Source organism: Nannospalax galili, unplaced genomic scaffold (assembly GCF_000622305.1).
Source record: "Nannospalax galili isolate Female #2095 unplaced genomic scaffold, S.galili_v1.0 scaffold666, whole genome shotgun sequence".
Taxonomy (NCBI): domain Eukaryota; kingdom Metazoa; phylum Chordata; class Mammalia; order Rodentia; family Spalacidae; genus Nannospalax; species Nannospalax galili.
In genome coordinates, this window is record NW_008356473.1 from 4510610 (window position 1) to 4534808 (window position 24199).

Below are 24199 nucleotides of genomic sequence, written 5' to 3' on the forward strand. Positions count from 1 at the left end.
AATGACCTACTTGAGCTGGATTTCAATCTTGGTCCATCAGGTTCATGTCAAGAAGGAGATTTTAGAAGCCTACTTTGGTCTCCTCCGGAGTGTTGCCTGTGAACACCCACATTAATAGATATTGATTCTGTGGGAAATAATTTCCATTTTTATTGTTTTTAGAAATCAGCCTCAGCATAGCATGATTTCATTTAGGTACAGTCTCTTTGAGGATCTCCAAACAGAAGTCAAAACAAATATGCATGGTTGGCTTAAAATGGTTCTCTTTTTGGCACACATTAGTCACAGGTACATTCTGTACTCAAATACCAACAGCTTTCCTTTCGCCTATCTGAGAAAAGATCATTGGTCCACAGCAATCACGTTCTGTGAAGTTAGTTCCTTGTTCTGTCTTCAACAGGTTACTCTTATATCTCTGAAATTTACAGGGAACTCTGTAATACATTAGAGCAAAAGAGAGGTAAATGGTTGACACATCCAGGGTCTCAGTGAATCGGCATATTCAGAAATACCATTCTAATGTAATTTCTTCCAGAAAAAGAAATAAACATTGAAATATTTAATTGCACTTTACTAATTTTCTTCATTGGAAGTATTTGCATGGAGCAGAGGGCTGTCTAAAAAGCAGAATCACAGATAGCTTTTTCTTCATGCTGCAGAGAATGTCAGGTGACTCGTTTATGTCCTAGAACCGGAGTACTGCCAAGTGTGACATTCTACTCCTTAATGAATCCAAGAGTTCAGCGTCCTGGCAAGGGGCTAACATTTCTATTTCTTGTTACTCCCAGAACTCACAGTTGATATTTTTCCCCTGGGTGGGTTGTTTGTTTGTTTGTGTTTATGTGTTTGTTTAACAAAGAAACACCATTCATCATGTGAGAATTAAGAAGTTCTCATCAAAGAGTGTGAAACCACAAAGCTGACTGATATACAAAAGCAGGGTGGTTAGTAGTTGGCTAGGTTCACAGACTGAGTAGCTTTGGTCAAAACACAAGTCTTACAAACCCATGTGATTCAATGTGCTGCTGAACACAATGATAAATCATCCTTATCCTTGGCCTTGCAAAGTCCTGGGTGAATAGTTGAATCCATGGATACTAAACTCACAAAATGCTAATGGAGTACTCTGTTCTCTTAAGTTTTCACCGAACTTATGCTGAGCTTTTTATGTAATAATACCCACCGTTCTAAGTCCTTTGTGTGCAGTGTCCTCAGCTCAGCCGGCTTTGGTTTCTCTTGGAGCTTTCCATTTTGACTGCAAACTTGCCACATGACTTTAACTGATTTATCATCTGCACTGACCTTGAATAGCACCCCAAAATCCCCATCACCATTTCTGATGATTCTGTTTGTTTCTGTCAAGCAAATTCTATTGGCCAAGGATATAAACAAAATCCAGGCTCCCAGAAGGTTTATTTTATATTACTCTGGGAGAAACAAATACCCACAATGTATGTATGTACATATAATTTTTAAAATTTCTTCAAATGATTAAGTCATAAATTCAATAAGCCATTACATACTCATGAACCTTATAAGTAAAACGTATTATGGGGAAATGATTGTGATTTAGTATTAAATGACCAAACAAGATATAAAATTACAAGGATGATGTGATTTTAGCTGTATTCAGACCATGTACAATAAGGACTAAAATTCAATAGCCAACAAAGTAATAGCAATTATCTTCTGGAATTATGAATAACTTTTCCTTTTATGGACTTCATCTCCAATTTTTTAATAATAAAAAAATTCAAAATGTCACTAGCACCCATTATGGGGGTTCTTAAAACCCTGCTTAAATTCCTTTACCATTTCAAAAAAACCAGGGCCAGCAACTCAAGGAATTTAATAAAGAACAAGTTCAAATCCCAGCTTCAATTCCCCTGCAAAGCGGACAGGGATTTTCAAATGTGCCTAGAAAACCGCATCTGGGGTTTTGCCAATCCCATAACGTTTGGGACGTTTGCTGAACCTAAAACACAGCCGGGCCCACCCATCCATAATTAAAGCCCTCCCCCCAAATGAATTCATTGCTTTGTGGCACCATCTGTCTCATTCCCTTATTTACATAATAGGGAACCCTGCTCCGACTGCGGCAAATGAGAAGCGACAAAGGAAGAACGAGCAAGGATGAAACGTGCACACGGGTACATCAGAGTAGGTATAATATGGCCAAATTCCTCCAATTTAAAATATTTTAAAGATCTCAAAACCCATCCCAATTTCCACCTCAGCCTCTTTCCAGCTCTCAGGCCTCCTTCCTTCCTTTCACAGTATCTGCAACCCTCGCTTACATGGCTTGTTTCCCTCAAAGAGTTCATTTGTCACATTTTATTTTATTAAATATTTTATTTTCCTCTTGTGGACCCATTAGAACACCCGTTAAAGGAAGTGACATAAATCAGGTGTGTTTAGTATTCACTAAGGATGCAGAGGAAACAAGCAGGTTCATATTAACCTGAAATTTAAATGGAAAAAAAAAATGTCCCCAATACAGAGCTTCCTTGAATCCTTCTCATTTTCCTCCTGTCCCTCTCCTGGGAAGTTTCTGTCCTCATAATGGGAGCTCCAACACTGGCTCTGTTCAAAGACAGACAAAGGACTGATTTTTAATACGCATCAGTCACTTAATCCCATGGTTTGCATAGTTCCTCCAGGAGCTGAGGCAAGATAGGCTTCTAAGTCCCCACAACAGCCACAGACAGGCAGCAGTGTCATGAGCACTGTTTCCAGAGTCAAATGTCTTGGATTTGTACCTAGGCTCTACCCCTTTCAGTGACCTTGGGCAAAGCCACTTCTTTGAACTTTTGTTTCCTATCAATGTTGTTCTGATGCATACACTCATAAGATGACACTTTTCTGGGGACCTAGGGTTTACATGCACATGCCCCCAGACACTAATGCAAGCCGAGACTGCCATGCCAGTACTGAAGATGGACATTTAGGGTACCTGAACTCTTTTAGCCCCAGGGCTCACCTTTCACCAAGACTAAGTGCCCTATTTCCAAGCTTTAGAAATATTGAAGCCTGTCTTCTGCACCAAGATGAATTCTTTTACAACCAAAGGTGAGGTGGAAGCCCTTCAGCACAGCTCCTGCAGTCCTGAGAGCAGCTACACTTGAGATGCAAATTGTTAGAAGCCAAAGTGAAAAGAAAAGTTTAGTGAGCATACCACTGAAAGCCCAGGTATCAAGCTGGTCTGCACCCTTCTGGGCATCTGAATCAGAATTTATAGGGCTGGGTTCCAGGAATCAGCATATGTATTAAACTGTCCAGGGAAATTCCTAAGTAGTACATTTGGGAATTACTGCTTTCCGTTACTCTTCATGGTGATTAAAAAGGAAGGTCAGTACATCATTAGGACAAGTAATTCCTAGGTTCTAAATTCCAGAAGGGATTTGTCACATACATGCCTTTAAGTGATACTGAGCAGCATAACAGACAAATACAAAGATGGTGTAGCCCTTAGGTACAGAAATGTTCATGTGGACACATGCCCATTTGCAATCAACCTGAGTGAGATCAGAACCCTGAGCATTTACCTGATGAAAGAGCTAAACTTATGAGCTATCGGCTGAACTATTCCATGTCTGATACTACACTAAGGCTGACAGGCACCCCACTAAAGGGAGGGTGAAACCCTCCCTATGCTCTCCAACTAGTCCCTGAAACTCTCTGCTTAAAAATGGTGTGATAGCCGGGTGTGGTGGTGCATGCCTGTAGTCCCAGCTCTTGGGAGGCAGAGGCAGGAGGATCTCTGTGAGTTCAAGGCCAGCCTGGTCTACATCGTGAGTTCCAGGGCAGCTGGGGCTACAGGGAGACTCTGTCTCAAGAAGACCAAAAAAAAAGAAAAAAAAAGAAAAAGGTGTGTTAATGACAACGAATCTAGACTACTTTGATTTTCTTAATCATACATGTAAAGTCAGCTTCAGAGAACAGTAGAAAATCCTAACAAATCATATCCAAGAACACATTAAAAGAATGCTTTCCAGGATCAAGCACAATTTATCCTTGTGATGAAAGGATGGTTCGGCATATGCAAATCAATAAATCTGATATACTCCATTATCAACATAAAAGCATTTGACAAAATGTAACACTGTTTCATGATAAAAACTCTCAACAGATTAGGTTTAGAGGGATTTTACCACAACACAACCAAGGCCATATATAACCAGTCCATGGCTAACATCATTTTAATGATGATAAGTTAGAAGATTTCCTCTAAATCTCAAGGACAAGGCAAGGATTGTCACTTCCACCACTTCTTTTTAACACAGTAATGAAAGTCCTAGCCAGAGCAATTTTAGACAAGGAAAAAAAAGGATCCATAATAAGAATGGATCATCTAGCAATCTCTATTTGCTGATGACATGATTTTATATATGGAAAACCTTAATGACTCTACAAAAACATTGTTAGAATTGATAAAATAGTAGTTATACTACACTTTGAAATCAATGCAAAAAAGTTCAGGAGCACTTCCATATACCAATAAGCTACGAAACAATGAAATTTTAGGGCTGGGCATGATGATACACGCCTCAGTATCATGGAGGCAGAAGGAGGAAAATCTCTGTGATATTGTGGCCAGCCTGGTCTACATGGCAAGTTCCAGGTCAGCTGGGGCTATAGGAAGACCTTGTCTCAAAAAAATCAAATAGAAAAAAAGGGGAAAAACTAGAACAATCCCATTTATCACAACAGCAAAAAAGCAAATATAAATTTATCAAAAAGATAAAAGACCCATATCCTGAAAACTATAAAATAATGATGAGAGAAATTGAAGAACTCACAAATAATCAGGCATCCCATGTTCATGGACTGGAGGAATTAATATTGTGAGAATGTCCATAGTACCCCCCAAAAAAGGTACAGACTTACACAATCCTTATCCAAATTCAAAGTTAATTTTTTGTAGAAATGATAAAAACAATCCTAAAATTTGTATGGGAACATGGAATGTCTCACCTAGGCAAAATAATTTGAAGCAAAAAGAACAAAGTTAGAGATCCCATATTCTCTGATTTCAAGACATACTATCAAGTGATTATAACAAAAAAATATGGTGCTGTTATAAAAGTAGACACATTGATCAATGGAACAGAATTTAAAAATCCACAATGTAAACAGATTTTCGAAAAAACTGCCAAGAACACAAAATGGAGAAAGGTCAGTCTTTTCAAAAAATGTTATTGAGAAAACTATCCACATTCCAAGGAATAAAATTAGGACATTATACCATATACAAAATTCATCTCAAAATGGATTTAAAACATCCATCATTTTAGCACTGGGGATCAAGTCCAGGGCCTTGTGCATAGTAAGCAAGTGTTCTACCACTGAGCTACATCCCCAGAATCTGAAAACTTTAATATAAGACCCAAAGCTGTAATAACTATGAGAAGGAAATACAGAAGAAAAATTCCATGACATCGAGCTGGGCAAAGATTTTGTTGAATACTACAGTAAAAGCACAAGCAGCAAAGCCAGGAGTAAGCAAGTAAGAGTACATCAAGCTAGAAGACTTCTTCAGCAAAGAAAATAACAAGCAAAAAAACAACCCACAGAATGGGAGAAACTATTTACAGTTACATGACTTGAAAAGGTGTTTTCATGTAGATGCACATATCCAACAGCTAAATGGGAAGAAAACAAGATGCATTAAAAATGGGCAAAAGAAGCCGCATGTGGTGGCACATGCTTTTAGTCCCAGCTGAGGCAGGAAGGTCATGAGTTCAAGGCCAGCCTGGGTTATAAAGTAAGTTCAAGATTAACTTTAGCTACAAAGTAAGATCTTGTCTCAGGGATAAAGACAGGGGAGAGATGGGGGCAAAAGAGGAAGGGAAAAGAAAGAGGGGGAAGAAGGAAGAAGAAAGGGAAGGAAGGAGGGGGGAGGGAGGAAAGAAGACAGTTCCCTTTTTACACTTACACAAGCCAGGGAATCCCAGTCAGGGAATAGTTGCCATCCACAATGAGTAATGAGTGGGTCTTCCCACCTCAATTAATGAAATCAAAATAATCATCTAGACGTGGCCAGATATCAGTCTCCCAGGTGATTCTAAATTTGGTGGAGTTGATAATTAACACTGTCACAGAGGTGCCTCAAAAAACTAAGGATAAAACTATCATAAAAACCAGCAGCCCTACTTTGTGGTACATATAACCAAAGGAAACAAAATCACTATATCAAAGGTAAGCCTACATTCTTGTGTTCATTATTAAAATAGCCAAGATGTGGGCATAACTAAGGATTCATTAATAAGTGAACATATAAGAAAACGTGGCATAGATATACAACGGAATACTAGTCAGACTTTAAAAGACAAAACCTGTCATTTACATCAACGTATGACCTCAAATATATGTGATTAATAAAGTTGATGTCTTAGGAGTAGAGAACAAAATTGGTGGTTACCAGAGGCTGTAAACAGGGTTAGGAAGATAAAGTATGAAGACCTGTTGATCAGTGGGTGCAAAGGTTTCAGATAAATGGGCCTGGAGAGATGGCTCAGTTGTTCAGAGCACTGACTGCTCTTACAGAGGACCCAGGTTCAGCACCCACACAGAAGCTAACAACTGTCTATAACTCCAGTTCCAGGGGAATCGAATGTCCTTTTCTGGCCTCCCCAGGCATTACACTCATGCAGGCAACACACTCACACATAAAATAAAAATAAATAAATTAAATAATAAATATTTTTGAGGTTCAGATAAACAAGAAAAATGTTTTGTTTATAGCACTATAGTCAAGAGATATGAATTATGTATTCCAAAATAACTTAAAAGGTAAATTTCAAGTGCTTCACTATAGAAAATAACATAGAAGCAATAATGCTAATTGGTAGGGCTGGAGAGATGGCTCAGCGGTTAAGAGCACTAACTGCTCTTGCAGAGGACCTGGGTTCGATTCTCAGCACCCACATGGCAGCTACGAACCATCCTTAACTCCAGCTCCAAGGGAATCCAAAGCCCTCTTCTGACCTCCGCAGCATTGCACAACATGGGTGGCTCACATTCATGCAGGCAATACACTCATACACATAAAATAAAAATAATAAATATAATAAATATGCTAATTGGCTTACTTGAATCATACCACATGGCAATGTATCAAAGTAGCACGTTATGCCCAGTAAATACATATATATATATATATATATAATGGTGTATCAATAAAAATTATATTAATAAGTATTAATATCATTAAGCATATAAATAAAACTTGACCACTTAAAATCTTTGTGTGTGTATGGGTGTGTACACATTTGTGTGTGGATGCAGGCATCACGATACATGTGTGGCGATCAGAGAACAGCTGTGTGTCTTGGTCCTCACCTTCTAGCTCATTTGAGACAGTGTCTTTTTTGTTTACTGCTACATACACCAAGCCAGCTGGCCTGACGCTTGTGGATTCCCCTCTCCAACTCCACTCTCACCATAGGGACACTGGGATTACAGATGTGTGCTACTGTATCTGACTTTACATGGGTTCCTGGATCCCAACTCAGGTTTTCACACTTTCCTTGGCAAACACTTGATGCACTGAGCCGTCTCCCAGATCAACTTTACCATTTTTAATGATGTACATACAACATGATCCAAATACAAATTCTGTTCTTGTCTTGAAAGTGCGTCTCACATGGGTTTGCTGGACTTCCCTTCAGGCAGACCTTTTGCTGAGCCTTTCCTTTCTCCATGCTAGAAGCTGTTTTGCTGTTGAAAACAACCACGCTGTGCATTAGTAAGCAATGAGTGGCAGCGGAGACTTTCAGTTTAAACCACTGGGCCTTCTACTTACTAAATGAACAAAATGGTGAGCTTCAGGTTCAGTGAGAGACCTTTTCTCAGAAATAATGTGGAAAGTGATAGAGAAAGACACACAGCATCCACCTCTAGTCTCTACATGCACTTCCCCGAGCATGTGTGCATACACACACACACACACACACACACACACAGGAGCCCCCACATGCATACACATGCACAAAATACCTGTGAAAATCAAGATGTAAGATTTCATAAATATGGATAAGTACATCTCTAATTTATAGTGTACCATCTTTGGTGGGGGCACCTTTGACTATGTGGAAGCTAAGAAGTTATTTGACACAGGATGTTCTTAAACATAGTATATTAACTGTAAACATGGTGATTGTCTTCAGAAACTGAGCTGCTTTCACGACCATGTTTCTTTCCTGAAGTACCAGACTATGTAAAATCATACCTGTAATTGTACACAATAATATAGTTAAAGCTTAAACCAAAACTTAAGAGTATTGTAGCTACGCCTTACCCAAATGAAGTGGCTCTGCATCATGGTAAAGGACACTGACAGAGTCAAATGAAGCAATGCACATGAAATTCCTTTGATTCATCAAGGATCAACTGCGTCTTCTAAACTTATCTCTCTCCTTATAAAAGCAGTGATAGGATTAGAAATCAAAGAGTCCATGATCACACCTAGCACAAAGTTGAACATACAGTAGTTATGCAATTAATGATTGGTGGAAAACTGCTGAACGGAAGCACAAACAAAACAGACCTATCAAATATTCCAACAGTGCTGTCTACAAGATTAGTTTGTTTGTTTGTTTGTTTCTAGGTCAAAGTGACTTCCACAATTGAAACATTCCGATTTTTGTCAACAGAGGATTTCATCCTGGCCCAGGATAACCACTAAGGAGCGAGGAAGTAGGAACTTGAACTCTCCTTTCTCTCAAGGAGAAAACTGAATATTCAATGGAGTAAGGAAATCAGTGAAATGCTACATCAGACCGTAAACCCTTGGTATAGTTTAGTGACAATGTTTAAATGGATGCTTCCCATTGACTTATGAGATCCGGAAAAGCCGTAAAAATTCATGGCTTACTTGTGGCTGAGCTCTAATAAAGGAATAATTGGTGCTTTAAGTGAGGGGTAATGGGAGGTACAGTGGGAGATTTACTGGAGCAATAAGGGCTTCAGAAAGAGTAGGTTTTCCATGCCAATTACACTGACAGGCAGAGCAAGACTTCACTGACACACATACTTGCGGTCTTGTTCCCTTAAGTGACAAGGTGGGGTCCTCAGCTCTTCCGTCTGCATTTTCAGGAATCAAAGCCTTGGGGGTTTTACCCAGGGCACATATCACCTAGGTTAATAATGCTCTGGGCAAGGTTTCCATTGGGGAACATGCAGTACAAGTGTGGAGTCTCGGTTTTTCATCCTAGCTCCATCACTCCTGATGTGATTTCATTACTGTCCCTAATTGTTATTTATCAACAGTCATTCCTGTGCATCGCTGTAAGACTGACAATGACTCACACATACTCCTTCCGCTTTGCTTCAACTTCATTGTATGACTCTTGCTTTGGCTAATGGAATATGAGTTCACATACATAACCCAACCTGAAAGAATATCAAGAACCTCAGGGATCTTGACCATTGCTTTTTTTGTTCCTTCCTAAAGATATCCTAAATCAGGACTGATTTTCAGCTTCCGTTCTGGATCAGAGCCATGGCCAACCTGAGAGACACAGTAGTAGATGGTATCAGCACCGATCTGTGCTTCCAGAAACATGGGGCACACTCATCTGGCCCTCAGGTGGTTAGATAATGAACAAATAACAAATAAATGACAACCTCGCAGAACTATTATACAATCAGGATGAAAACTGTGAAGGCTTCGTGCATGATGAACGGCCTGGGTCAGGCAGCATTACTGTGATTGCAATGAACACAGCACCCTGGCTGTCGGAGAGGTGTGGCTGTGGGCAAAGGGCCATAGGACGCAGCTTTCAGCTGCCTGGCTGTCATTCCAGGTAAGCAGAAGATAATGTTCCACTGACTAGATGTGTAATGTAGTGAAAGTGAATCTGCTGCTAAAAAGCAGTGATAGATATAGTATGAATAAGAATTAAAGTCTTGTTCTAAGACACTGATATATGGGGCTGTTTGTTACCTCTGTTTAATCCCGTGAGAGCAGACTGATGTACAGAGTGGTCTTTGAAAATCATTCATACTAACAGCTTTATGTTCCTTAAAATGGTAACATTTGTATGATTTTGAAGCAACCGACAGAGATTTTGACACTATGCATGGCACAGAGAAGTTGTTCAATTAACAATGGTCACTATGATTTTTCATTCGGTCCTCAATCAGGATGGAGTTGGTCTCTCAACACATGCACTTCTGGTGAGCTATGTTTCAATGGCTTGTTGCTGTGGAGTCCCCAGGCCAATGTGGCAATCAGTGGTAAATTGGACATTTATGATACTCTCTTCCAGGACCAGAGAGAGAAAGTCTCTCAGACCTTTTCATTACAACCTTCACAAGCTGTGAAAGAAATAGCAGCAGGCTCACTTTCACCCCATTACCCGTCCAGTCAATGGAACACTGCCTCTTCCTTACCTGGGGTGACAGTCAGGCGGCTGAAAGCTGCCTCCTGTGGCCTTTTGCCCATGGCCACATCGCTCTGAGAGTCAGGGCAGCCTGCTTGTTGCAATCCCAGTAATGCTGCCTCACCTGGGTCAGCCGTTCATAGTGCACAAAGCTTTCATGGTTTTCATTCAGGTTTCACAATAGCTCTGTGCGGTTGTCATTTATTCACTCATTTATCTAACCAAGAGTGACTGCTGTACGGGCCCCGCCTTCCTGGGGGCTTGTATTGGTGTGTTATTGACAATTCATGAACTAGTTGTTTTATTTACTCAGCTACTTTGCGTCTGTTTCATGCTGGACACTGCATAAGTTACTGAAGATAGTAAAATGAACCAAGACTTGGCCTAACCCTTAAGGAGCTCACAGTTGCAAAGAGAATAGAGACCTACAAATCATGCCATCTGAAAGGTCAGACCTGGGCTGGAGAGATGGCTCAGCAGGTAAGAACACTGGCTGCTCTTGCAGAGGACCTGGATTCAATTCTCAGCATCCACATGGTGGCTAACAACCATTTATAACTCCAGTTCCAGGGAATCCAATGCCCTCTTCTGACCTCCGTGGGCACTGCATGACATTGGTGCAACCTGCCTACAGGCAGGCACTACACATAAAATAAAAATAATAAATAGAATTTTTTAAGAAGAAAGATCAGACTTGAAGTACCCCATAGAGGCAGAAACCAAGTGTGTAAAGGCACAAAGGAGGGAGACTTGAGGACCGCTCACAGGAAAGGACATTTGGATTGTGTTCAGAGAAGCAGCTGGAGTTTGTCAGGTAGGTGAAAGTGGGTCAGAAGGAACAGCCATGGGAATAACATAAAGGAAAGGAAGGGCATTTATCTCTAGCTAAGGCCAGTAGTGACCAAGGCAACAGGAAGAGATGGAATTTGATAGGTAAAAAGAGGGTGGTGGTAAAGAACCTTGAGGTACAAAGGCAAGTGATTTTATTCTGTAATGAATAATGGGGCTTCCCATTAAGCGTTATAATCAAGATTCGAATGAACACACTTTTAGATTGACTTACTTTTATTTTATGTGAATGAGTGTTTTGCCTGTGTTCCTGTAAGTATACCATGTGTGTACCTGGTGCCCGCAGAGGTCAGAAGCGGGCATCAGAACTTCTGGAACCAGAATTACGTTTAGGATGGTTAGGAGTCACCACGTGATGCTGGGAATGGAACCAGGTCCTCAACAAGAATGGGGAGTGGGGGGAGTGTCCTTGACTGCTTAACTCTCAAGCCCGTGTACACATTGCAAATATTAAGATCACCTAGCAACAATATAGAGCATCTATTGGAAGTAAAACTAAAGTAAAGCAAGTGATGAGGCTAATTCCAAAATCCCAAGTTCTCATATATTGTGACCATATGTGCACATGACTGCTGAGGACCTGCCTTCACAGGACATTGTCCCTACCATATCATCTGTGGCCATCATTAAGGAAAAGTGAACACTTAGGGATTGTACAGTTCATTTTACTGACTGTATTATTTTATTAAAGGACATCCACTTTCTTGATTCTCAGATTCCTTCTCATGGTGAGCTCAAGGTCATGGCAAAATCTGGCCATGTTCCCCAAGAACCTGAAAAACAGTGATTTTTTTTTAATGGCATGTAGAGATACATATGTAAGTTATTATGGAAAATTAGAACTTTGTTAGGTTTTGTTTGAATTTGTTCTTTTCTAATATTTTATTAATTTTATTTTACGTATATGTGTGTCTTGCCTACACACATGTAAGTCCACCACATGCATGCAATGCCTGTAGATGCCAGAAGAGGGTGTTGGATCTTCTGGAACTGGAGTTTTGGATGATTGTTAGCCACTATGTGGGTGTTGGAAATCAAACCCAGGTCCTCTGGAAGAACAGTTCTTAACTACCAAGAAACTACCATCTCTCCAGCCCCCTGATAATTTGTTCTTCATTGCACAGAATATAGGGAGCAGTGGAGAGGGTAGGATACTGTGCTCCTTTTAGCACTTAAGTCTTCTAGAGTCTTGGCATGGCCCTGAGAATACCTTCTTTTCTCTGGCTACATTGCTGGTTGCCAAATTCATTTCCTTCTTTAGAACTTTAGGGGATTTCAAGACACCATCAAACAGGAATATGAGTTGAATTTGTCATTCATCCGAATGTGAAACATTTCCCCTTTGCCCTTTGTAAGTCTGAAACAAAGGGATATGGTTAGCCACTCTCACAGGCCAATTCAGGTTTACTCCATGAGTAAAATTATTTGGACAGCAGGGTTGAAACCACAGTACACCAGACTCTAGTTTCCAAAAGTAATATTAAAATGCTATATGCTTTCAGCACTTGGAAGCCTGGATGATTCACAGAGGGTGGGCTCCATAACCTATAGATACCCTGCTTCATTCCAAAGCAATTCTAGTGCTCTTCCAAGGGGTCCTCATTAGAGATCCATCTATTCCAGGAAAGGACAACTCCACATAAAGAGGCTCAGCAGAGTGAGTAATTCTGATAGCAAGGTTAAGCTCTTGCTATTCCCAACAAGGTTCCCAAACAATGATACACAGAGTGTTCTTTGAAAAATCAGTCAACCCAACAACCTTGTGTCCTTTACAATGGTAATAATATACCTCCTTGGATGACTTTGCAGCAATCAGTAAGACTTTGACACTGTGCATGGCAGAGGGAAGTTGTTCAGTTAATGGCAGTTACCACTATTTCTCATTTGCTCTTCAATAGGGTGATAAATGATGTTGAGTTGGTCTCCCAACACAGCACTTCCCTGAGCTGTGCTGAGAGACACCAATAGCTTGTTGCTGTGGAGTCCCTGGGCAAGTGTAGCAACCTAGTAGTCAATCTATCCAGGTTTTCTAGGCCAAAATCCCAGGGACTTCCAATTCATCTTTGTTCTCTGATCACATAATATGAGCTTTTTAGTGGGCTTCTTTGATATAACAAAGATGTATATTCTTACTATGGGCACATGTTGAATTTTTTCCACCTCAATTTTCTCTCTATAAGGCACAGACTGTTGTTGTTGTTGTTTCTGTTTAGATGAGGAAACTGAAATACAGTGACGGCAAAGACCAAAATCAGCTAAACAAATAGCTACTGGAGTCATGATAGAATTTAGAAAGCCAAAAATCTAAAGCCCTCTCTCTCCATCATTCTGTTAATCTGTCTCTTTCTGCCTACCAGTTAAACTTGCCACTTCATTCCAATTTACAAGTATTTGTAAACTTCAATCTCACCTTCAATTTGTAGGTGAGAAAACAGAGGTGAAGGAGGTTAAGTGACTTCCCTCAGGTCACATGCAAGGGTTGTCAGAGCTGGAAGTGGCATGCATGGTATTACCCTTTGATTTTTTAACTTGAAATCTCCATTTTAACCTAAACTAAGCCTGAGCTTACTTCATCCTCCCAGGGGAGACCAAAAAAGACGGCAAGAGGGGAACAAAAACACTTAAGGAGCTTTTTTGTAAGCTCCAGATAATCTGCCAGGCACTTCATAGCTAACATTCATTTATTCAAGCAACAACCTGGTGAGGTTGGTATTATTGCCTCCATTTTCAAAATGAGAAAACAGAGGCTTAAAGAGGTTAGATAAATCTGCCTGAGGTTACCTAGCTCCCAAGTGATAAAGCTGCAGTCTGAGACCAGGTCTGTGTGAACAGAACTCCTTTGCTCTTGTCAAGAATTTAATACTGAGTTCATCCTTTGAAGGTATAGATTTGACTTACTACCCTCTTTTACCAGGTCCTCAGTAGTATTAAGGAGTGACTGGGTCCTGAATCAACACAGACAAGCTTCTTCCATCAGACCCAGGCAACTGCGATTCAAATGGAATTTTTAAGAAGTTTTCCCCAAGGCTCTTGGTCAAATGGCTTCTGATGTTTCTGGGAAGACTCCTCCTTCTGATTCCATCTCCTGACTCTTCTCACCTGGACATGGCAATGAGAAACCGTACAATTTAGTTAAAGGTCACTCAGTAGAGAAAACATCTTCCAGACCTTGGTTTGAAATTGCTGGGCAAGTCAGGTCATGTCTTAGGTGCAGAGAATGTGTCAAATTACTTCCCAAGTATTTGGTGTTTCACACAGAACCAGAAATCTCTCACTAGGTACCTTCCCCCAACTTTGAAATACGTGTGGACTACAGAGACAGTTTTTCTGGTTTTGATGTCCTCACACAAATTGTCAACATACTGTATCTTTTTTTCACAGCTCTTTGATGTACTTGAAGGGGTTTTCTTCCTTGAACAAGAAGCCACAGCTCCAAATGTGTTTAAAACAGAAGCCCCTAAACATTTGAAGTTCAGTGCAGAATTCCTAAGCAGAAACTTGGCAAGAAGTCCTCACTTTAAAAAATGTCTTCGATCCTGAAGTATCAAATATATACTTCCCAATAGAAAACAGACTTCAGACCCAAACTCTGTTGGTCTACTGTTATTCACTGCTTGTCCTCCATCAAGTACACATTCTTCATTCAGAAGCACAGTCAGGCCATTTAAATGTACTGCTCTCATCTCAGAGTCAACAGAGCTAAGTCTTAACTACCAATCTTTTTTTCTACCCAATATCCTTTTCTTCCTTCCTGTTTTCCTGCCAACAGGATGTTTTTTAAGTCATATAGGCTCCAAACCTACACACTGACTCAAGAGTCGTCTTTATAGTCTTTATGCCGATAACAGTGCTGGTATGTCAGGGATGTACTCTGAGCATGTGCATTGAAGAATCTTGCAAGGCCCTTTCCCTCCTCCATTTCCCTCACCCACACATCGCATGTCCTCAAAGCCTTGCCCACTCGTATTATACAATATGTGGACTGAAAGGCCAAATAGAACCCATTTTATCAGAGGTACGGCTTATTTAAGATTTTAATAATAATAATAATAAAAAAAAAACAGCAAAAAGCCCAACACACACATAACTAGCCATCAAGGAATTTAGGAGACTAGACATTCGATATCCATGTGTAGAAATGACAATAAAGAGAACCAGGTATAATTGCTGTTGAATCTAGATAAAATTTTAATCTATGCACATTAAATCCTTCTACAATATCAAGATAAAATGTGCAAATCAATCAGATAATTTTTTACCAAAGAATAAATCTGCATCATACCACAACGTAAACGTGCGAAAGGGAGAATCTATAAAACCTCTTTAGAGTCCTTAACATTCTTTTTACATGGAAGCTACTTATTTCTGTTTATACTTGAGTCTCACTTGAAGCTTCTATGTACACTGGAGTCTCATTTGAGTCGTGTGGCCAAGCCAAATGTGTCCCATTGGCCCTTGTTTAAATATATTCCAATAATAATGAATGGGACTTCACTCAACTGCTTCTGATGTGAAGTTTCTGTGAAAATACTTGTACTTTTATCTTTTTCTTCATTTATCTATCCCTCCTCTTTCTACCACTTTAGTCCAGACTCTTCATTTCTACTAGGTCAGAAGTTCACAACCCAAGAGACTTTTGTCTTTCTACAAGGAGCGGTCGATCCCAGAAGTAAGCCAGAAGCATGGGTCTCAAGCTAGTATGAGACCAGGGAAGCCTCAGTGAAGTAATGAGAAGATGAGATTGGAGGGAGACATGCCACGATTACTAGGGCAGCAGGCAGAGTTCTAGGCCCTACAGACAAAGCAATAAACAGAAAATGCTCTCCTGTGGTCCCTTTCTGACAGAGGCGACACATGGCTAGCAAACACATACCTGCATAGTGTACAGGATGGTCATGAGAGCTATGGAGGATAGTGAAGGAAGCAAAGCCATTCTGTAACATTGTCATTTTGAATAAAGAGCTCATGGAAGGCCTCACAAAACAGGGATATGATAGAAAAGAAAGAATAGGGAACGCTATTGTCAAAGGGAGAGCCTTCTAGGACAGGGAACAACTGGCATATATCCAGGGAGGCAGGAAGAGGAGGCTTGGAGCACCTCCATAGCAGGAAAGTACTCAGTATGTCTGGAATGAGGGTGCCAACGATGAGGAGTCTGTGATGACAACAGGCTTGGACTTTCACTCTGAATGAGTGTCCATTAAAATACACCATTGGGGTTAGTGAAATGGATCAGCAGGTAAAAGTGCTTGCTGCCAAGTCTGATGACCTGAGTTCAATCCCTGGGACTCACCCAGTGGTAGAAGAGAACTGGTTCCTGCAAGCTGTCCTATAATCTCTACATGTGAAACACACACACACACACACACACACACACGTGTGTGTCACAAATAAATTTTTAAAAATTACTGGTGGCACACGCCTTTAATCCCAGCATTTGGGAGGCAGAGGCAGGCAGATCTCTGTGAGTTCAAGGCCAGCCTGGTCTACATAGTGAGTTCCAGGACAGCTGGAGCTACAGGGAGACCCTGTCTCAAAAAGACCAAAAAAAAAAAAAAAAAAATTACTGGTTCCATGACTTGATTCTACCAGCATCAACTGAGTGCCCATCATGTTCCAAGATCTCTGATAAAGTCTTGGAACACATATAGTAATAAGATACAGTTCCTTTTCTGTCAGGAAACAGATGTTTGTACAAACAAATCTAAAATAAAATAGACATCAGGAAAGTATTAAAAATAGACTTCTGGGAGCTGAGATCTGTCTCAGCTTTCAGGAGTCAATGGAGTATGGTTCATGAGGGCAATTCCTTTATGGAGAGGCCTTGAAGGACGGACTGAGTTTGAGTATAGGAGTTTCTGGGCCACAGAACTTCATAAGGAAACAACTCAAGGGATGGGTGGGGGCGGGTGTTCTAATTTGCTTCTCCACTGCTGTGATAAAACAACTGACTAAAAGCAACTTAGAGAGGAAAGGATTTATAGGTTGTAGACCATCGTCAAAGAAACCAAGGCAGGAACTGAAATAGAGGCCGCGGTACAGCATCGTTCGCTGGCTCGCTTTCCCTGGCTTGCTCAGCTACTTTTCTTACACAGCCCAGGCCCACCTGACCAGGAATGGCACCACCCACAGTGGGCTGGGCCTTCCTACATCCATTAACAACCAAGAAAATGCTCCACAGACATGTCCATAGGCCCATCTAGTGGAGGCAATTTCTTAATTACTCTGACTTCTCAGGTGTTTCTAGTTTGTGTCACGTTGAAGAAAAACTAATCAGCCTACGGGGTAACAATATATTTGACATTTCTGGAGAATTGTGAGAGTGAACTGAATTGGAAAATATTTGAAAGCGAGTAACTGAAGATATATTTAGATTGGAGATGAAATGAGATATTTGAGGTTCATGAATGCAAAACTGTTATTAGTGAATCCTTATTAGCTGTAGGGTTTAATATAAAAAACTTCTATATCATTTCCAGATTGATATGTTTATATACATATGATGTAATAGATCGTAAAAGTATCCAATGAGTGTGTAGAAGCTCAACTGAATTGTTCTGTGATTATTTGGTCCAAATCTTTGAATTGGATAGGATAGCAATAATCTACTACAAATACATCACAATATTGCATTAATAAGGACAGTGCATCTTGGAGGTTTAATAGAAGAAAAGGTCATGCTAGGGTTGAAGATGTTGTTCAATAGTAGAGCACTTGCCTAGTGTGAGTTTGATTTCTAACCCCACAAACAACATCAAACTTTGTCATATTATTAGAATCTGTGAATCAGGTTCTGTCCTATTATCTTTCTACTACATCTGCCTGACCACTTCGATCAGGCTTTGCCAACATTTTACAATTAGTGCTTTATATTCAGATTTGGAGGGATCTTAATTATAAGATAATAGCAATAATTCACTTGACATTGCTTATCATGTGGGTTTTAATCTACCTCTTAAGACTCTCTCTCACACTTCGAATAAGGTTTAGCTATATGAGTCTAGGCAAGGTCTTCTAAATGCCTGAAATTATCTCATCCTGCACCCCCACCTGCTTCTCTGTAGAATAAACAAAACAATCTGGTTCCCTGTATTGAGATATTTTTACCCCTTTGATTTGTGTGTGTGTGTGTGTGTGTGTGTGTGTGTGTGTGTGTGTGTGTGCTCAACAGGTCACATGAGAAGACCCTGTTTGTTTTCAATGTCTGAACTTAGTAAACAGCTTGATTCACTTTTGACTTTTGTCCAATGTATTTCTAATGAAAACCAAAATTGACAGAAAACAAGGGAGGATAATCTTATGTAAGTTCCAGCACTTTATCTCTCCATTTTAAAGCAAAACTAGAAAGTTTAGAAAAAATCCTTCTTTGGTTGATATTTTATTCGAATTCTTAAAATAACAAACCAGCTTTAAGACTGCCTGGTTGCTATTTCTTTTAGGAAATTCTGTGTCCCCAGCAACCTTCAAATCAGTGCCTTCTTCAAATTCCATGAATACTTTCTGATAGCACTAACCTGACCCTACTGTGTCCTGATCTTACTCTCTATTCATGTTGCCTCTTTTTCACCGGGTTCTTAACACCTGACAAAGCAGGTATTGGAGTAGGAAGCAGGGGAGGGAGGAAGGAAAATTTTAGTCCTTCTTTTACAACTAACTCAAAACAGGCGGTCTAGTAAATAATTCCTCTGCTACTAATAAGCTGCAAGTAGTTTGAAGCTAAAACCTTGGATGTCAATACTGGGGTTCTACCTACACTGCTGGCTTATGAGAACATTAGAAAAATGTTCTCAAGTGAGGCTGAAAAATCTAAGAAGCCTCTTTAAAATTTTTTTTAATATTTAAAAAAAAGTATTCATTTATTTTTATTTTATGTGTATGAGTGTTATGCTTGCATGGTGGAACTGGAGTTAAGCACGGTTCGTAGCTGCCATGTGGGTGCTGGGAATCGAACCCAGGTCCTCCACAAGAGCAGTCAGTCAGTGCTCTTAACCACTGAATCATCTCTCCAGCCCCCCCAAAAAAGTCTTTTATAACAATGAAATACTGTATTATGTAAATATTAATACATTATCCCTTAAACCTGAACAGATGAAAATAAACATTCCATGGTCTACAACTCTTTTATAAGAGCTTATATGGATCCTTCTCAGTTTATAGACATTTGTATTTTACATGTTTGAAGTAGCACATAGTTTGTTTAGGCATTTTTGGTAAAAATAATATGGTAAGATATTATGTTTTGAGGGCATGTCCCATGGTAAGTGGACATTACCCAGGCCTCTGACTCCCAAATTGTTTCATAATTCATAATCTCCCGAGAGTTTCATAACTTCTCCATCTGTCAAAAGAAATGTATCCAAGCTATGCTGAGTTCTTTTTGCATTTAAGTTCTCTTTCTTATATTAATTGACTGCTTATTATTCCACAGCCAAACAGAGCAATGGTTATACTTAACTGCTAATGGCTTTTAATTTACTTTAACATAGAAAATCCTAAGATCACATAGGACTGGTCAGATCAAAGTCAACACTGAGAAAGTTGATTTATTACCTCTAGCTCTTTCTCTGTTCACTCTATCTTGCATTCTATATGCTTGTGAAGTGGGTCTAGATTTACATAATTATGTATTAAATAAAGATTAGTGGTTTCCCTTAAAGTGACTGAGGCATCCAACCTACCCATGTCATTATTCTATTAGGAAATTGCTTAGAACATATTTATTTCTATGTGACATCTTTCTTAAAGAATATATCACTGGTCAGGTCAAGGAGTATCTATATGCTTAAGTTTTCAATCTTGAACACATTGGAGATTGAACTTTCATTTATGTATCTTAGAAAGATTAATCAAAGACAAGGATCACATTCACCAAATGGCTTTATGGATAACTGTCAAAAAAAAAAAATTAGTGTCGAAGATGGAAGAGTAGCAACATGGAGCCATAGGTATTAAGGCTCTCAGCAGACCTTGGTTCCAGTCTCTGCTGCGGCAGTGACTGCTGAACGAAGAACGCATTAGGTGGTTGCCCAAGATGCCAAATATCAAAATCTTCAGTGGCAGCTCCCACCAGGATTTATCCCAGAAAAGTGCTGATCGCCTGGGCCTGGAGCTAGGCACGGTGGTGACTAAGAAATTCAGCAACCAGGAGACCTGTGTGGAAATTGGTGAACGTGTTCCTACAGAAGATGTCTATATTGTTCAAAGTGGTTGTGGTGAGATAAACGATAATCTGATGGAGCTTCTGATCATGGTTAATGCCTGCAAGATCGCTTCAGCCAGCTGGGTTACTACAGTCATTCTGGTCATGCCGTGCTTTCAGTATGCCCGACAGGGTAAGAAGGATAAAAAGGATAAGAGCCAAGCTCCCGTTTCTGCCAAGCTTGTTGCAAATATGCTATCTGTAGTGGATCATAATATCACCATGGATCTACATGCTTCTCGAATTCAGGGCTTTTTTGACATTCCAGTGGACAATTTATATGCAGAGCCAGCTGTCATAAAGTGGATTAGGGAGAATATCTCTGGGTGGAGGAACTGTACTGTTGTCTCACCTGATGTTGATGGAGCGAGAGAGTGACTGCCATTGCCACAGATTGAATGTGGGTTTTGCCTTGATTCACAAGGGGCAGAAGAAGGCTAGTGAAGTGGACCACGTGATACTAGTAAGAGATGTGAAGGGCCACGTGGCTATACTTGTGGATGACATGGCTGACACTTGTGGTACAATCTGTCATGGTGCTGACAAACTTCTCTCAGCTGAAGCTATCCTGGTTTATTCTATCTTGACTCATGGAATCTTTTCCAGCCCAGCCATTTCTCTCATCAACAATGCTTGCTTTGAAGCAGCAGTGGTCACCAACGTCTTACCTCAGAAGGACAAGATGAAGCACTATTCCAAAATATAGGTGATCGACATCTCCACGATCTTTGCAGAAGCCATCAGGAGAACTCACAGCGGAGAGCTGGTTTCCTACCTGTTCAGCCATGTTCCTTTATAATAGAATTAACTTCTGAAGATTTTTGAAAATAAAATCAACCCTACCCCTGTTTTTTTCTTGTTTTTGGATGACAATTTCAGCAGAAGACCCAGCCTGCTCCAGTGTAGCTTTTTATATCCCGCATTAGGTACATTAGAATTTCTCCTAAATTGGAAAAGACAGTTTGATATTAGCTGCTAGGATGTCTTACTCGTATTCTTTCATCCTGGCTTTTGTGGCTATTTTGTGAGCCTTGCAGCTTTATAGAGAGCTCAGCTGCTGCAAGGCATATAGATTATTGAAGGTATTCCATAAGACCCTTATGATGTGATTGGCAAAACTCAGAATCCATTGCATGTGAATGTTTGGGGTTTTGTCTTTTTTCAGAATAAACTAGCAACAAAGCTAGCCCATGTGTAAGTTTCCAGAGGTCTATGCTACACTGTGAGCCCTGGGCAACCTTAAATATAGTCTTAGTAGTTGAGCACCCTGAGAAGCAGGGGTAAGTAACTCAATGCAGTAATTGTTTCTTGGGAGGAAGAAGCCTGATCCATCATCATCTGTTTAACTGTATAGCTTAGATTCTTTGTACCTGTTCCTTTGTATTTGGCTTTACCATCAGCCATTTTGACCTCTTCCTGGCCAAATATCTTCCTGGGCTCAGTGATCATTGTACCATCCTCTTCTGTAAAGCATACTTACTTCTACTGTGTAACTGCTAACATTCACTTTAGATAACCTGCTGTAGCATAATCTTCCCTAGCCTACTGCCATTGCGGCACTAGGTTTTCAGTGGTGTCATAGTGCCTTTATTTAAGTATTTAATTTTCATCTTCCTCGGATCCATTTGGCCTCTCAGTTGAACTCAGATTTCTGCTAAACAGTTTGATGTCATAGTCTCCTGTAGAAGAAACTTAATAAAGTGTTATGTATGCAAAAAATTAGTTTCATAAGTTTGACTTAGCATATTAATTCTCACTAGTATTTCATGAGGGCAGTTAAAAATGTCTAAAAATGGGGGTATAAGGGAGGAAGACCTCAGGGTAGATGTGCCCATTAGGAAGGAAGTACAGGCCCCCAAGAGAGACAACAAAACCTAACCATATTGGTAATTCAAACTCTGAATGCTTTCTGAGCACCAAATATCTGGAATATGTGATTATATAACATTATATATATATATATATGTGTGTGTGTGTGTGTGTGTGTGTGTGCATTTAAGATATAATTATGAGTTAGAGAATCTAAAAATAGGTACGAGAGAGCCAAAGGAATGACTTACCACATCCTTGAAAGTGACTTGGGCTGAATATAATCAAGGATACTGTTCCATGGGGACATAATAATCAGATATTTTTCATATTGACTGCATTCACCTAAATCTTTTGCTTTTCTTCACATGCTAAGCTTTAAGTTTCTCAATAATCCTTACTTACATTCAGGTTTCAGATTTCCCATTATCAGTGTTATATTTCAGTCTTTTAGTTTGTTAGAGTTTTATTAGGTAGATATTTATGTTTTTGTGTCAGGCAGCTGTTCCAGCCTTAGTTCTCACTGTCTATTGTGATAAAAGATACATAAAATGTATCTTTTTAAGCATTTGTAAGTCTGTAGTTAATGGTATTATATAGATTCACACTGTATATTCCCCAACTAATAAATGCTTGCTAAGTACCAATTTCTCATTCTTCCTTGCCTCTGGGATCTGGCAACCATCTTCTTTTTCCTCCCTCTTTAAAAGATATCTTTTGAAAGAAGTTTTATGTTTGCAGAAAAATTAGGAAGAAGGTACAGAGATTTCCCATATAGCTTCTGCCTACACACAGACGTGCCTCCTATAGCCTACTTAATTACTAGTACCTCCACCATAGCGGTACACTACTGATGAGCGTACATGGATACACCGTTGTCACCAGGTTTGCTCCTGGTGCTGTATATTTTATGGGTTTGGGCATTGTACATTGACATGTATCCACAGAGTAATTTTCATTATTCTAAACGTTGATACTTAATTCTTATACAAAATATATTCTTCATTATTCTTTCCAGATTCAGTATCATATCTTCACTTTTAACAGCAAATCTTTACCAAAGTCCTAATAAAAGCATTAGCCTGGGCAAGAATAAGGCTCTGAAACCTCACATAACTCCAGAAATTCCCCACGAAGTCACATACCTGCTACAAAACTTTGAGCAGTGCCAGAAAACATTACACATCCTCCAAACCAAAAACCAACAAACCCTATTTACAGCTTCAAGATTTTTATAAATAACTTGTCTCAAATACAATAATATGACTACAGACTTGATAAGCAGCCAAGATTTTATTCATAAAATGAATGAAAGTGATTATTTTGTTCCCAGGTGTGCTGGACGGCTTCAGTTGTCAACTTGTCACACCAGGGAAGAAGGAACCTCAACTGGGAAATTTTCTCCATCAGACTGACCTATGCAGATGTCTGTGAGGCCTTTTCTTAATTGTTGAATGGTGTGGGAGGGCCCATCCCACCATAGGTGGTACCAACCCTAGATAGGTGATGCTGGGTTATGTAAGAAAGAAGGCTGAACACAGGCCAAAGGAGCAAGCCAGTAAGCAGCATTCCTCCACGGTCTGTGCTTCTGTTCCTGCCTCCAGGTTCCTGCCCTGAGACCCTGACCTGGTCTGGGATTCAATTTAGCATCATACACTGTACATAGCTGTGCTGGATAGCTTCAGTTGTCACCTTAACACATCTTGGAAGAGGGAACTTCGATCAGGTTGGCCTGATCAGGTTGGGAATGTCTGTGAAGCATTTTCTTTATTATTTAGTGATGGGGGATGCTTAGCCCACTGTGGGTGGTTCGACCCCTGGGAAGGTAGTCCTAGATTGTACAAAAAAGGCAATCTGAGCACAGACTGGAGAAGCAAGCCAGTAAGCAGCATTCTTCCATGGTCTCTGCTTCAGCTCCTGCCTCTAGGTTCCTGCCTTGATTGAGTTTTCTCAATAA

At 40.0% G+C, this 24199-nt stretch overlaps 1 pseudogene; it reads left to right on the top strand.

Moving 5' to 3' along the window:
- Nucleotides 1–20265: 20265 nt before the first annotated feature.
- LOC103751263 lies at nucleotides 20266–21232 on the top strand (annotated as a pseudogene).
- Nucleotides 21233–24199: the final 2967 nt, after the last annotated feature.